This window comes from Tupaia chinensis, unplaced genomic scaffold (assembly GCF_000334495.1).
Source record: "Tupaia chinensis unplaced genomic scaffold, TupChi_1.0 Scaffold000635_1, whole genome shotgun sequence".
NCBI classification, from domain to species: Eukaryota; Metazoa; Chordata; class Mammalia; order Scandentia; family Tupaiidae; genus Tupaia; species Tupaia belangeri.
The window spans coordinates 1,446,246-1,460,234 of NW_006160155.1; the positions used below are offsets into that span (position 1 = coordinate 1,446,246).

Below are 13,989 nucleotides of genomic sequence, written 5' to 3' on the forward strand. Positions count from 1 at the left end.
TGGGGAAAACATAGAAAAGATATTGAATGTTGAAGTGGGGAGATTAATGTCTCTGTACTGACTGACATGCATGGCATTCCCTTTTGAAAAAACAATGTAATACAATGTAAAGTTATATGTAATCCAATGTAATATAAAGAAGATTATAATGATAATAAAAATTAAAAAAAAAAAAAGAAAAAGGAAAAAAAAAAATTCAGCCAGTCCGTGTCTCCTGATTGGAGAATTTAATCCATTAACATTCAATGTTGTTATCGATGTCACTGTACCTGTCCCGAAGTTTACGTTGGCCATTGTCTTGGTGGCCTTTTATTCCTTTGTTTCTGGCTGTTATTTCTTTAGTTTTCCTGGAACAGAACTTTCTTCAGGGTTAAAAAAAAGAAACAATGCAAGTTAGAAAAGAGTGGGAAAATATATTTAAAGTGTTAGATGAAAAAACAATTTCAACCAAGAATACTACACTCGGCAAGAGTATCTTTCATATTGGGAAAAAAGGTGAAAACATTTTCAAAAAACCTGAAAGAACTTACCAACACCAGACCAGCTCTCCAATAAGTGCTGAAGGGAGTGCTATTCCAGGAAAACTAAAGTTGGACACACAGAAATAAGAGTATAAGAAATAACCAAGAGAATGGCCAGCCTAATGGTAGGGACAAGTCCTGAGTTGAATGTTAACTTCCAGAGTTTAAATGGAAAGATCAGACCACAGTAACACTGCAGGTTCAATAGAAGAGAGATTATGTGAGTCTGAATTAGTGAAATAGAATTTTTTGACTTAAGACTAAAATGTTACTGATTTTCTTCGATGCTTTGATTTCCATATTTAAGGATTTTTGTCTTCTCTTAAACTGTTGATAAATTCATCTACCTATTTGAGCTGAATCCTACCATTTTTCCTGGCTTTAAGTTTTAAGCAAATTTCTCTTAACATTTTTTGATTTTGACCTATTAAAATTAAAACATTTTAAAAATAAAGTACTAAAAATACCTATTAATACCTATTTGATTACTACAGTAAGGTATATAGCCCCAGAGAGGTGCTGCTTCATAGTATGGTCACTTTACTCACTGAGATTTATGCCTAAAGTCGGACATACATTCATAAATATGTATATATCAGCTGTGCCTGCTATTGAAAACCTTTAAATTAATTCAGATCTTTAGTGAATCAATAAATTGTGAAGAAGAAAGGCGTTGAAAACAGCTGTACATACCAGAGACAGTGTGGGAGAAGGGGGGTAGTTGACAGGTGAGAGGTAGGGAATCAAGGGAGAAAAAATAGCAAAATATTTAAGAAACAAAAACTAGAAAATTATTTGTTGATGAGAACATGTATGGTAATATCCTTGATTGAGCCAATATACAATGTATACTGGGCGGAAAATCTCATTTTGTTTACTGTATTGATGTTAATGACTGCAAATGAATGAATGAATGAATGAATGAAACAAACTTAAAAAGAACTTTCAAAATTTCAAAAACCTGAATTTTAAAGATAACTTCAAAATATTTTAATTTTGTTTGTGACTCTATAACAACAGAGACAGTACGGTTTTAAATTTTTTTGAGAAAATATTTACATATCAACTACTCAAACCGTTGAAAAGCAAACACCCAGCACACAATTCACACACGAACTTTCTTAGCACAGCCCTGCCTACTAAGTATTTTGTGGTTTACCATCTGCTAGCAAAGATGAGTCTCTTTTTCTGTCTTCAAAGTCTTCCTCAAGGTAATCCTCTGGTTGTGGCTGCTCTCTTAAAATCTCTACTGATTACAATGTGGGGCTGAAAAAGTCCAAGTTATTTTATGGTACAAATTCTTTCATATGACTTCTCTAATCCTCTCTGCCAGGTGAGACGGTTTATGATGCCAGACTGTCTTCCTAAGAGCTTCTGTTGGCTTTCTTGAGATCTAGTTCCATAGGTTTCTCGTTGTATCTTCAGATATGACATTCCAGTCAAAGCCCTGTCAATCATGAGTATTACCAATTTCTGATTCAAGGCAACAGGTATTATTGAACTTATGCAAATAACCCTTCTGCCACAAAATAAGAATACTCACAAATATTTTCCAATTCCAGAGGGATCAGGAAGGGAGAAAAGTCTGTTTCAATTTAAAGAACAGACCAAAAGGAAAAAAAAAACATTTTAACAAATTGTTGAACCTATCAACAGGCTCAAAAGAAAGCAAAATCTTTAAACTTGGAAAACAAAGCATAGTCAAAAAAAAAAGTACTGTTTTAGTCAAAAGTTATAAAATTCTATTTCAACAGTTCAGTCTCATGTAATTAATCTCTCTTCTGTTGAATTTGCAATGTTACTCTGGTCTGATCATTCCGTTTAAATCCTAGAAGTTAACATTCAACATTATTGTTGATATTTCTTGTCCCTAGCATTAAGTTGGTTGTCTTCTTGGTTGGTTTTTGTTCTCTTATTTCTTTCTGTGTGTCTTTAGTTTTTTCCTGGTGAAGCACTCCCTTCAGAACTTCTTGAGGAAGTGTTGGTGAATTCTTTCAGGTTTTGTTTATATGAGAATGTTTTTTTAAAAAATTTTTTAATTTTTTAATTTTTTATTTTTTACCTTTTCTTCCTATATGAAGGATAATCTTGCTGGGTATAGTATTCTTGGTTGAAATTGTCTTTTCACTTAACACTTTAAATATTTTTTTTCCATTGTTTCTTTGCTTGCATTGTTTCTAATGATATTAGCCTGATGGGATAACATTTGTAAGTAACCTGACATTTCTCTCTTGTCAATTTTAGTATTTTGTCTTTGTGGATTTGACCAATATGGCTCCGATGTGCCACAGAACTTCCTCACCTCCTGGAACTCACTGTCACTTTTCTCTTACACCTTCTGGAGTTCGTTGTCTCTCATCCTTTGCATCTCATTTAGCTTCGTTTCTATGAATATTCTGAATTCTTTTTTTTTTTTTTTTGAGAGATTTTTTGCTATAGGGTGCGTGCGCTCGCCAGGCAGATAGAGAGAGACATAGAGACAGAAAGTGAGAAATCACCCCCTGGGGGGATGGTCACGCCGCAATCCCTTCTCCCCCATTCTCCTCTCGGGATCTTGGGCACGCACGCACATGCACCCGGCGTGAGTTTTAAGCCACCAGGTCCAGGATGCGAACCACAGTTGACTACATGGGAGTCCAGCAACATAGCCATTACGCTAACTGCTGGTTGCCTGAATTCTTTATCAGACATTTCCATGAATTCCATTGTACTGTCCATGGATGATGAAGGGTTCTTTTCCCTTGAGGCAGAGATACTTTCCTTGTTTCTCATATTTCTTGTGTCTCTATGATGTTTTCTGATCATTTGATGGATTATATGTTTCTTCCTACTTTTTTGAAGTTAATTCTGAGCATTCAGAGGTGTATGGGAGGAGAGATCTGCAGTCTCTGCAGTTCTGTTTTCCTTATTCTCATCAAGCAACCTAGAGTTTTGAGTTTTGAGTGTTGCTGGGATCTGGATGATGGTATTTAGAGCAGAGCGTCAGTCGCTTTGGTCCCTGAACACGGCAGGACACATCTTAGATTAAAAATGGCTTCTGTCTGAGTGTTTCTGTGGTCCAGGAGATGGGGTTTAGAGCAGAGCTTCAGTTTCTTTGGCCCCTGAACATGGCAGGACACACATCAGATTGGAAATCTTTTTCGGTTATCCATTGAAAGATCACTGTTTACTAAAGCCACAATATATGTAATCTTTTGTGCAATGTTGATACATAAAAAATGCATGTGAAAAGACTATATATGGGGAATCACTGAAGCCCACTGAGGAAGCTTCCATTTAGAGTGATTGTTCTTATTTTTTGCTTTCTGTTTTGTTCTTCTCTGATACTGAATAGCAGTAGAATTATTGGAATAGCACATACCACTTAATGCTTAACTGTGTGGATTTTGGCTTAGAGTCTTACACTGAGGCCAACTACCCATGGAGTTAAATCCTCCTCCTAAGCTAAAAATTGGACCACCCATCCCTGTTCACAGAGAAGTCATTTTGTTGATAGTATTCAGTTTATATGTGGTTAACATAGCCAAATAAAAATATGAATGAAACGTGAGGTTATTTTTGCCTTTTATATTTATTTTGGTTTAATTGGGTGGTAAAAATTCAATGTCACATAACTATGGAAATTCTTGTTGTAAATTGTAGCATTTTCCTCCCAAAGCTAAACTATGTTATAAATGATATCCATTTAGAAATGAAAGAAAAAAACAGACACACACACACACACAATGTATATATACACACACAGACCACATCTATATACAGAACTACACGTGCATGTACAGGCGTACACACAGACACACACACACACACACACACACACAGACCTGCATACCTAAGCATATACATGATCACACAACACAATAGTTTAATATCCAAACTATCACATTTTATTAATAATTATGCCTAGATAATGGATAGAAAAATTTGGATGCATAGTCATCTACTTATCTACCTCTTACCTGCTATCATCTACTTATCACTACCTTTATAGTGCATTGCCTCCTGCTCTTAGATAGATTGGCTATGCTGTGCCAGGGATTTTGCACAGCTATTCTTCTAGCAGCATGATGGGGAGAAGTTCAGTGAAGTCCTCGTATCCCTTAACAGAGTTAATCACTTTCTATCAAGATATTGACGCTAATTCTGATGATCTCTTCTATTGAACTGGCAGGGTTGTTAACAGATTCGCCTCTGTTGGTTTTCTCCAGATATCTTTGTTGTTTGCATTTTTTTTTAATGGAGGCAATTTGATTTTTGTTAATATAAGTAATAGAGAAGTTTGGCAACTGGGTACTCCACAGACATGCTGCTTCCTCTTCTTCATTTACTTTTCTCTTTTAAAATCATCAAAATGTTGACAGCTGCATAAGTCTTTTTAAAGCATTCATAACCTGACAGATATTACAGATATTTGTCATTTTACTTCCAGTAAGTGACAGCTGAAATTAGCTTTCTGCAGTATTGGAGGATAGCGCGGGTGTAGTGAGTCCAGTCAAATTTGTCTCACATTTCTTTAATGTACAAGTGATTTCCTATCTTGTTAAGACTGGGGACTGGAAGGATGTGAGGAGAGGATCTAGTAACCTTTCATTTGGGAGTTCTCTGCAAATTAAGCTGGCGGGATGGTGGTATCTCAGAGCTGGTAAGTCTCAGTGATGAAGAAATCCTGGAGGGCCATGTCCTTAAATCACATTCCTGATGTTCAAACTCCACTATCCCATCCTTAAGAGAGCCTTCCTGCTGTGAGTGAAAATCTGCAAAGCTGGAGGTTCAGTCCTTTTGAAGCAATTTGTTCTGTTTCTAGGAAGCACTAAATGTTGGATACATATTCCTTACATTGAGCTTAAAGTTTCTACTTTGTAATTTCTGCCCACTGGTACTGATTCTCCACGACTATAGCTATAAATCCTAAACCTTGTTTTTCTTTTCTAAAAACAGTAACAAACATAATGACTGCTACTCATGGGCTATATATATATTGTGGTAGGTACTTTCTGTTGGGTCGTTGGGAAAGTCATGACACATTTTTGCATAGAAAAAACAAACAGAAAAATATGTTGTGGCTTTCCCGACAGCCTAATATATTTGATGGCTTTCGTTCCCACAACCCAAGAGTATAAGCATTATTATTATATCTATTCTGAGGAAATTGAAGCTCAGTGAGTTTGAACTAACTTGCTGAATATGATTCACATGTCTCATGAATGGCAGATCCAGAATGCTAATCCAGGTCTGAGTAAGGCTAACCAATGGTTTGTGACACTGTGTAAGTCACAAAACTTTGCTGGGTCACTGTTTCCCGTCTGTGTTCTATGGATGGACATGGGTCTTGCTTAGTGTGTGAGAATCTAAATGAGACCTGTGGTGTTTTATGTGAAGTGGTGTACACATGTGGCATTCTCCTATTATTAACATCATCACAGACACTATTAAGATTACTTAAAACTATTCTGAGGAGATTGTCTAGGTCAGTAGGAGTGCTTTATTTTTTAGTTCTATTCTTTTAGCACTCTACCTCCTTATCCTTATCCTTCCTGCTCCCTCCAATTAATTTAAAGTTTATTCATTCTTCAAGACCTGGGACAAATTCTAATTCTGCTGTGGATTCTATTTAGATTTTACTAGCCCATAATAATGTCTCTTTCTTTGGAGTTCTGTTGCATGTTCAACTATTTAGACTTTTTTAAGCTGAGAGATACAGAAAGAAAAACAAAACCAAAAAAGAACACCTTGAACTGTCTTAAAGCAAAAACATGTCAGCATTGGCTCTCATGATAGCAACAGCTTTAGACAATGTTTGAGGTAGAAACTGAGGCCTCCTGGCCCCAGTTGTTATTTTTTTATTTCTCAGCGACTCTTCTACAGTGAAGGATCTCTTACTGGGGGACTTTGCTTCATTGCAGGGTGACTGTAAAGAATTCTTAAGATTGTATGTGTTTTGGTTCAAATCCAATGGGAGAGAGAAAGTTTGATTACTTCAGGGCTTGAATGAAATTTCCCAAATTGAATCTCATTGGCCTGATAGGTCTAAATGGGGTCATAGCCTATACTTGAACTAGATACTGTAGCCCGGGGGAGTGAACTCTGCTGATAGGATTTAGTCAGTTGGGCCCCATTCTACTAGAAAGTAGAGCCAGCGCACACAGACCAAATCTGGGGAATTCTAGGGAAATGTACAGGATAAAATGGAGGTGGCCAACAATTGTCCAATAAGTATGATTTGCTTATTTTATACATGTATTATTGGCTTTGTTTCTGGTCATTTTTATGTCATGATAGAGTGACATATCCTTGAGGACAGGGACCTGTGTGTGTTTAAGTGATTTTTCCAGAAGGTATTTGCACTTACCAGAGAAAGAAAAATAGGGAAAATGATAAAGAGCTAATCCCTTCTCTTCCATTTGTTGTTCCCCTTGAGCTTTTGGGCACCCATATACTCACAGGCATGCTATTCAAGCAGCCAGGTCCAGGACTCTGACTACACAGCTGGCCATGTGAGAACCAGTGCCCTAACTACCACTGGCTGGCCTTGTTATAAAATTAAAAATAAAATTTTAGATTTCTCTTCCCACCAACTCTAGCACATCTTACACCTCCTTACATAAATGTGTATACTCAATAAGCATTCAGGAAAAATGTTGAACGTTTCTTTTCTTTCTTTGATATTACCTACCATAAAATAGGCTATAAAAGAAAATATCCAGTAATTCCGTATACTACCATAACAAAAAGGAAGTAGGTACAACAGGAAGATAATGATAAAGTTGAATAAGTCTTCACCATTGAGGACATCCCTCCTTATTGAGATATACCTTAACTACACAATTGGATATGCTCTGCAGTCTTCAGTTAACCTGCTAGTAGGCACTGAAAGATCATTTTGTAGGGAGAAATTTTAGCATGTTGAATGTGTTGTTAATGAAATTGGAACTTTCAGACCACTATATATTTATCATAGATGGTGCTACATGAAAGGAAAGCTATATTAACCTTTTGTTGATTTGAAGTCATTTTACCTTATGCTCAGGAGCCCAATTAAGATTATTGATTTGAACCATACTCATCAAGATCAACGTATATTGTGTTAATTTCCTTCAACACAGAGAAATCTGAAACCAAGCGCAGAGGAATTGAGACAGAATGATTGATTTGTCTATGAAAAGCATGTTTTGTACCATAATCTCATTTTAATGCTTCAGTAGTTAAGTTGTGCCAAATTGCTTTCGATGAGGCAATTGTTTTCTGGTTGAGATTCTGTTTAGGCTTTCTATTGGCCAGCAACTTCCACAATCATGCTATATAAGAAACCATCTCAGGGACCAGCAGTTGGTGTAATGGCTATGTCACTGGACTCCCATGTAGTTGACTGTGGTTTGAATCCCAAACCCAGTAGCTTAAATTCATGCCGGGTATGTGTACATGAGTGCCCAAGATCCTGAGAGGAGAATGGAGGAGAAGGGGTTGTAGTGTGGCCAACCCCCTGGGGAGTGACTTCTTGCTTTCTGTCTCTCTTTCTGGCAAGCACACGTGTCCATAGCAAAAACCTCTCAAAAAAGAGAAACCATCTCATTTACTCTCTGGCTCAGGTGTCTGCAGGTTGACTGTGGTTTGACTGATCTAGGCTGGGTGATTGTGCACCAGGGTGCAGACCAGTGGACCGTGACCCCAGGTTGCTTGTTGGCTTCAAGTCTGCTCCATGGTGTTTGTTCTGGGACCCAGGCTGAAGGGACAGAGACTACCTGGAGCATGTGTACGTCTTGTTGCTTCATTGGAGTGCAAGAGCCAAGCCAAATAGCATCAGCACACATAGAACCTCTGCTTGCATCATGTGACTCAATTCCCCTGGCCTGAGCAAGTTTTGTGGTAAGATCAATGGGGCAGGAGAGTAAACTCTGCCTGTAGTGGGAGATGAAGGGAGTCACTGCTGAACAGCATGAATTATCATGGACCTTCCAGCTTTGTAACTCTTAGTTCAGAGCACTTAGGCATGTTATATGTCCCATCATCATAGTGGAATTAGGCTGATTTCTTGACCTAAACTAGAAGAAAATGCTTTTAAATTTTACCCAGCATTAAATTTGTGTAAAATATCTACTATCCTAGTTTAGAGTGAACTTCTTGAGGGCAAATACAGTGTCCTGCTTTCTCTTGCATCCCAAAGAACCTGACATGTCGTAGACCCTTGGTACAGAATGAATACATAATGAAGAAAAGAGTAATGAGTGAAAGAGTATGAATGGTAATCTTGTTTCCTCTGTAGAACAGTTAAATGAAACAGAAACACATGATAGAAATGAAATAGTAGGAAAAGCTGTTAAAACAGTAATCTGAAGTGTATGAGTTCTTGAGTGTGTGTGTGTGACACACACAATGCAAAGATATATGTACACATTCCTGTATATGTGTATATATAAAGATACCATGTAGTATATATTTGTATATTTTATTTAATTTATCTGATAACCCCTTGAAGAAGAAAATGAACTATCAGTGAAGCTAGGTTTTCCAAAGGCCACACACCTTTAAGAATTGGAGGTCAGATCCGAACCTCAGTTGTCTGACTCCAAGTCAAAAGCGCCATCCTGGGGCCGCTTCTCAGAAGAGGGCAGTGAATTTTTATTTTCCTCCTCACAAGGACCTTCCTTTTACCTTGAGCCTGACTGCTTGACTCAGCGCAGCATCAATTCCCCTGAGACTGGTCTGTTAAAAGTGGACACATGGAACTTTAGAAAAAATGGAGCAAGTGGCTGGAGATAGAGGGCTGCTTTCCCTTTCCATTTGAAATTAATGTTCACTGTATAAAAAACATAAAGCATATCCATCCCCAGGGACTTGCCTGACATTTTAAAACTTTCATCTGCTTTAATTCACGGCGTTCGAGGTGGGGATTTACACGTCGCTGAGCTCCGGTGGCTAGTTGGCTGCCGTGTGCACTTCCTCTCCTGTCGTGCTGGGCTGAGCTTCCTACAGGTCCAAACAAATTATATAGCTTATTTAGCTCCCTCTAAAAACAGTAATGGGCCTATTCAGATTTTATCTGTAATTTTACTTTGTTGTTGAGCAGTATTAATAATGCTGTTGTAAACCAGGCCAAGGCAGCTCTCACCGAATTTTCCAGGCTTTAGTGATAGGATAAATAGCCACTCGCAGAGCACAAAGGGAAACATGTAGATCGTCTCAGCATAAGTTAGACACGCTCGCCTGGATCGGAGCCGTGTTAATATCACATCTTGCAGATTTGGCAAGGGCTTTAAGAGTCCTGTATTTCAAGTTGGTTTTTATAGAAACTTGCTGCAGAACTGGGCAGGATTAATCATGGCTGATATATATCACACTTAGTACAGCGTTAAATTCTAGCAATGGGAACGATGCAAAACCAGTTCATAACCTTATAAGAACATTGCGTGCTACAGTAATCTTAGAGAAATACTGTGTACCCAAATTAATGGAGAATAAAAATGTCCTGCACTCTGTTTTGGGTGTCGGATAAGGTTCCTAGGTGGTGTTCATTTCCTCTCTTTTACCCTACAGGAAAGCTGGCCAAGGCAGGCCTTATGTCTTCCTGGGGTTTATTAACACAGAGGATTTGTGCATGTGGAGGAGGTCTGATCTGGGTGTCATTTGCTTGGCACAAAGACTAGGAATATTTTCCTTAATTCTTGACACCTACTCGGTGCTAAACACTGTGCTGAGTGTGGGGTTACAAGGTGCTTATGGCTCCTTCCCTTGTCTCATGGAGCTGCCTGACGGGGCCTAAGGTATGTAGTAGGTTCTCTGCAGTTCTGGAAGTCTCCCCTTCTCCCCATAAGGGTTCTACAGGTTTTTATGGATATGATTTTTCCCTGGAGGGTAGTCATGCACATGTTTTAAAGAATACTCTTGAAAAATCTTTGAAGATTAGTACTGATGTTTCTTATGCCCCCCAAAGCATGAAGAAATATAAAATTTTGTCGTGCCATTTTGGCTAAAGTGTTTTGTTGTGTAAAGATAAATTATACATTAGATAGCAGTGTGAGGGATTATAAGTATTTCCTTTCTTCCAAAAAATGATGAAATAGTAATTCCAGGGGCTGTGGAACTACCTTGGGAAACCTTTAAAATTAGTAGAATCCACAGGCTGAGTTAGTTCAAAGAATCTGCCATGCTTAGGATTCTACACATTTGATAGGCAGAGTTGCTGTATTTTTGACCCCTGCCAATATTTTTTTCCCCTCAGTAATTGTCATCAAAATGAATTTTACCTTTGCTACCATTTGAGAGGGGGCCCTATATTTATCTTTGGATTTTACTATGGGAAATGACTAATGATAAGGAATTCTTAGCCTCATATTCCTAAATCATACAAAAATGCAAACAAAACAAAAAAACAGTGACTTGCGCTCTGCTGTGGTCATCTGACTCAACCTATTACTTATGAAGTAACACAAGGATGCACTCTTACCAAAGGCTTCACTTCCACCAGCTATCAACTCTTCTTCTAGCTGGTCCAACTTTGCTTTTAATTTTCTTGTTGACTTCTTCAGTTTAAGACGGAGTATTTTTCAAGGGCTTTAGAACCTGCTGTGTTGAGATGCAAGGGAATAATGTACCAAAGAGAAATTATTGGAGGGTTAATGGACCACCATGCCCTGCTATGAACACACATATCAGGGTTTGAACTCAGTGATCTCAGGTTTTGCCGCTCTGTGAGGCTGCTGATTGCTGCCCAAGAGCTAGAGGAGATACTATCTCTGATCTCACCAAAGAAAAAAACGGTTTATACTTTTTTTGCAATTCGTTCCTCATTACTGTGCAAATGTGGTCAGTTATCTGTATTTCTTAACATGCCCTCTGTTTATTTACATAATAAACTCCTACCAAACAGTAGCAGTTCTTCTTGTCTTTTCTGTTTTCGAGTTGGATCTTTTCTCCTTTCAGTAGTTAAGTGAGTTACCTAAATTTAATTTTATGGTCTTTCTGAGTTCAGATAGTCCAGATACTGATTTTTGCCAGATGTAAAACTAGTATAGTCACCCCCTGCTTCGGGATAGTTACTAGTCACATAATGATTCCAGTAAATAGAAAGATGTTTTCAGGCATTTTAGGCAGGGCCAAAAAAGGATTCCTCACTGTGTAAGATTTCTCACTGTGTTTCTACGTGTTTTGGAGGGAGACATTTCTTCTCCTTGAGGATTTGAGATTTGGGGAGTTCTCCTGGCTTTTGATGGACAGGTTTACTCCCCAAGATGCTCTCCTAATGGTGGCAACTGTGAGCTATAGCATTTCAGGCTGGGGGTCAAGATATGGTTGGGAGGGTGTCAACATGTTTGCTTAGGTACTTGAAGGGACACCTCCCTACAGAAAGAGGCCAAGGTGAGTTTCTCAGGTGACCCTACCCATCTGCCCACCCATTTTCAATTCATTCATCCATTCATCTTCTAATGTGTTTGTTGAGAGCTTATTGATTTCCAGACACTGAGGAAGCAAGATAAATAATATGTGGCCTCTGATTTTGAGGAGATTGGGGTCCAGGGAAAAAAGAGATACATAAATAATTTCAGCATCATGTCATAAAGGTGATGATAGAAATATGTACAGTGGATTTGCAGTGGACATATTGGTTACAGGAAGTCAGGATAGCTTTGATAACGAATGGCAGTTTGACTTGACTCTTGTATGAAAGTGGAATATGGAAGACAATAATAGCAATGACAATAACAGCAACAGGAAACACCACAATAATAGTAGTTAACTGCTGATTGTTTACTGTGTGTCTGGTATAGTTCTCAGTGCTTCATGTGTTATCTCTTATACCAAATATATGCAGTATGGTCTATTGTCATCTGTGTTTTATAGATGAGGATAGTGAGGTATGGAGAGATGAAATTGGTTCCAGGATACATAGCTATGAAGTGGTAGAGCTGTGACTTGAACCTGAACAAGATGGAAAGTTGCAAAGAAGCATTCTCAGCAGAAAACAGTAGGGTGGAGAGATGAGAAAGGGGGTGAGTTAGAGAAGACAGAAAAACCAATGGGAAAACATGCAGGCACGTGTGTGTGTACCCCAAATCCCAGAAGGATGGAGAAATGGGAGAGGGGATTCCAGCATGACAATGTCCCATTGGGGGTGTTATATCCTTCTCCCTCTCTGTCTCTGACAAACACATGTGCCCTCTGGAAAAATTACATAAGTGATTTCCCTATTACAAATACGTAGGCCATGTCTAACTTTCTGAGGGGAATCTTCCATAAAGATTTTCTAGTATTTGAATACTGTAATATTTGTAATAGGAAATCACTGCTGATAGAGGGCGCCAGCCCTTGCCTTCCCTGACCATTGGTAGACAGGAATTCTCTCCCTGGGGCTGGACTTGACATTTCTAAGTACCTTGTACTGAGGTTCTGTGTGGGGAACACTTATGTGGCAGAGGTATGCTCTCTAACCTTAGACTGGATGTACTACTCACACCAACAATGGGATGGGGATCTTACTGGGGCCTTTTATGAAATGAGTCAGTTCATTATCTGTACATGGAAAAGTATTTCTCCTAAAATGAGGAATTTTCCAATCTTTGATTTTCATCAGAAATGCTCCATGAGTCACAGAGGGGAGGGACAGCTTCTGCACTGTTCCATTCCAAGCCTCAGCTGGTCAGTTCTCCAGGACTTTGCGGGCAGCTGTCTGTGTGAACTTGTGATGCTAGGGCCATAGAATCTTCACATTCAGTCTCTAGGTTGGACTGATCGGTGGCTTTCAGTTTGTTCTGTATTTTTTAATGTGTCCAACATTAATGAATATATTTTCTATCACAACCTGGATGCACGTAGTTTTTTGGGGGGAGAGGTTTTTGCTATAGGGCGCGTGCACTTGCCAGAAAGACAGTAAGACAGAGAAACAGAAAGCAAGAAATCACCCCCCAGGGGGATGGCCATGTCACAATCCCTTTTCCTCCATTCTCCTCTCGGGATCTTGGGCACGCACGCACACGTGCCCGGTGTGAATTTAAGCCACCAGGTCCAGAACTCGAACCATGGTTGACTACATGGGAGTCCAGCAACATAGCCATTACACCAACTGCTCATCCCGATGCACATAGATACTTACATCACTGAATCAGATGTATCACCAAACAACGCTTTTACTAAATGCAGTCTCTGATATGTGCCACTCTGTATTCTGTTAAAAAAAAAAATGCTCTGAGCAACCCTGGAAATTGATTCCATATGCTACTGCACTCTGAAAAATGGTGGCTAGATTGTCTAATCTTCATTAGATCTAATTTTGAGATCTACTTTGATATCCTACTTTTACGGAATGTGAGAAATCTTTAGATGTGATCCCAGCATCATACAACTAGTTAGTGGGAAAGCTGAGGCTGTAATCCAGGTCCCCTGACTAGGATCCAGTGTTTATACATACATATCTTTTACTCAGAGATACGTCTTTTCTTCTTTTTTTTTTTTTTTTTTGCGGGAGGTAGGGGGGGGG

General features: G+C 38.7%; 2 long non-coding RNA genes across 3 annotated transcripts in view; one reads left to right on the top strand and one right to left on the bottom strand.

Annotated features, from left to right (window-relative positions):
- LOC106733166 (uncharacterized) overlaps positions 1–13,989 on the top strand; it is a 338,607-nt gene that overhangs the window by 270,064 nt on the left and 54,554 nt on the right. The window lies entirely within an intron of this gene.
- Positions 9,357–13,989, bottom strand: part of LOC102477812 (uncharacterized) — a 5,789-nt gene continuing 1,156 nt past the window's right edge. Inside the window, exons 2-4 of one of the 2 annotated variants that reach the window (XR_001371215.2) lie at positions 13,606–13,677; positions 10,963–11,081; positions 9,357–9,485 (exon numbers count right to left, since the gene is read on the bottom strand). This is a non-coding gene — a long non-coding RNA (uncharacterized LOC102477812). The remainder of the gene's footprint in view (positions 9,486–10,962; positions 11,082–13,605; positions 13,678–13,989) is intronic. The other variant, XR_003551236.1, reaches the window with a different exon arrangement.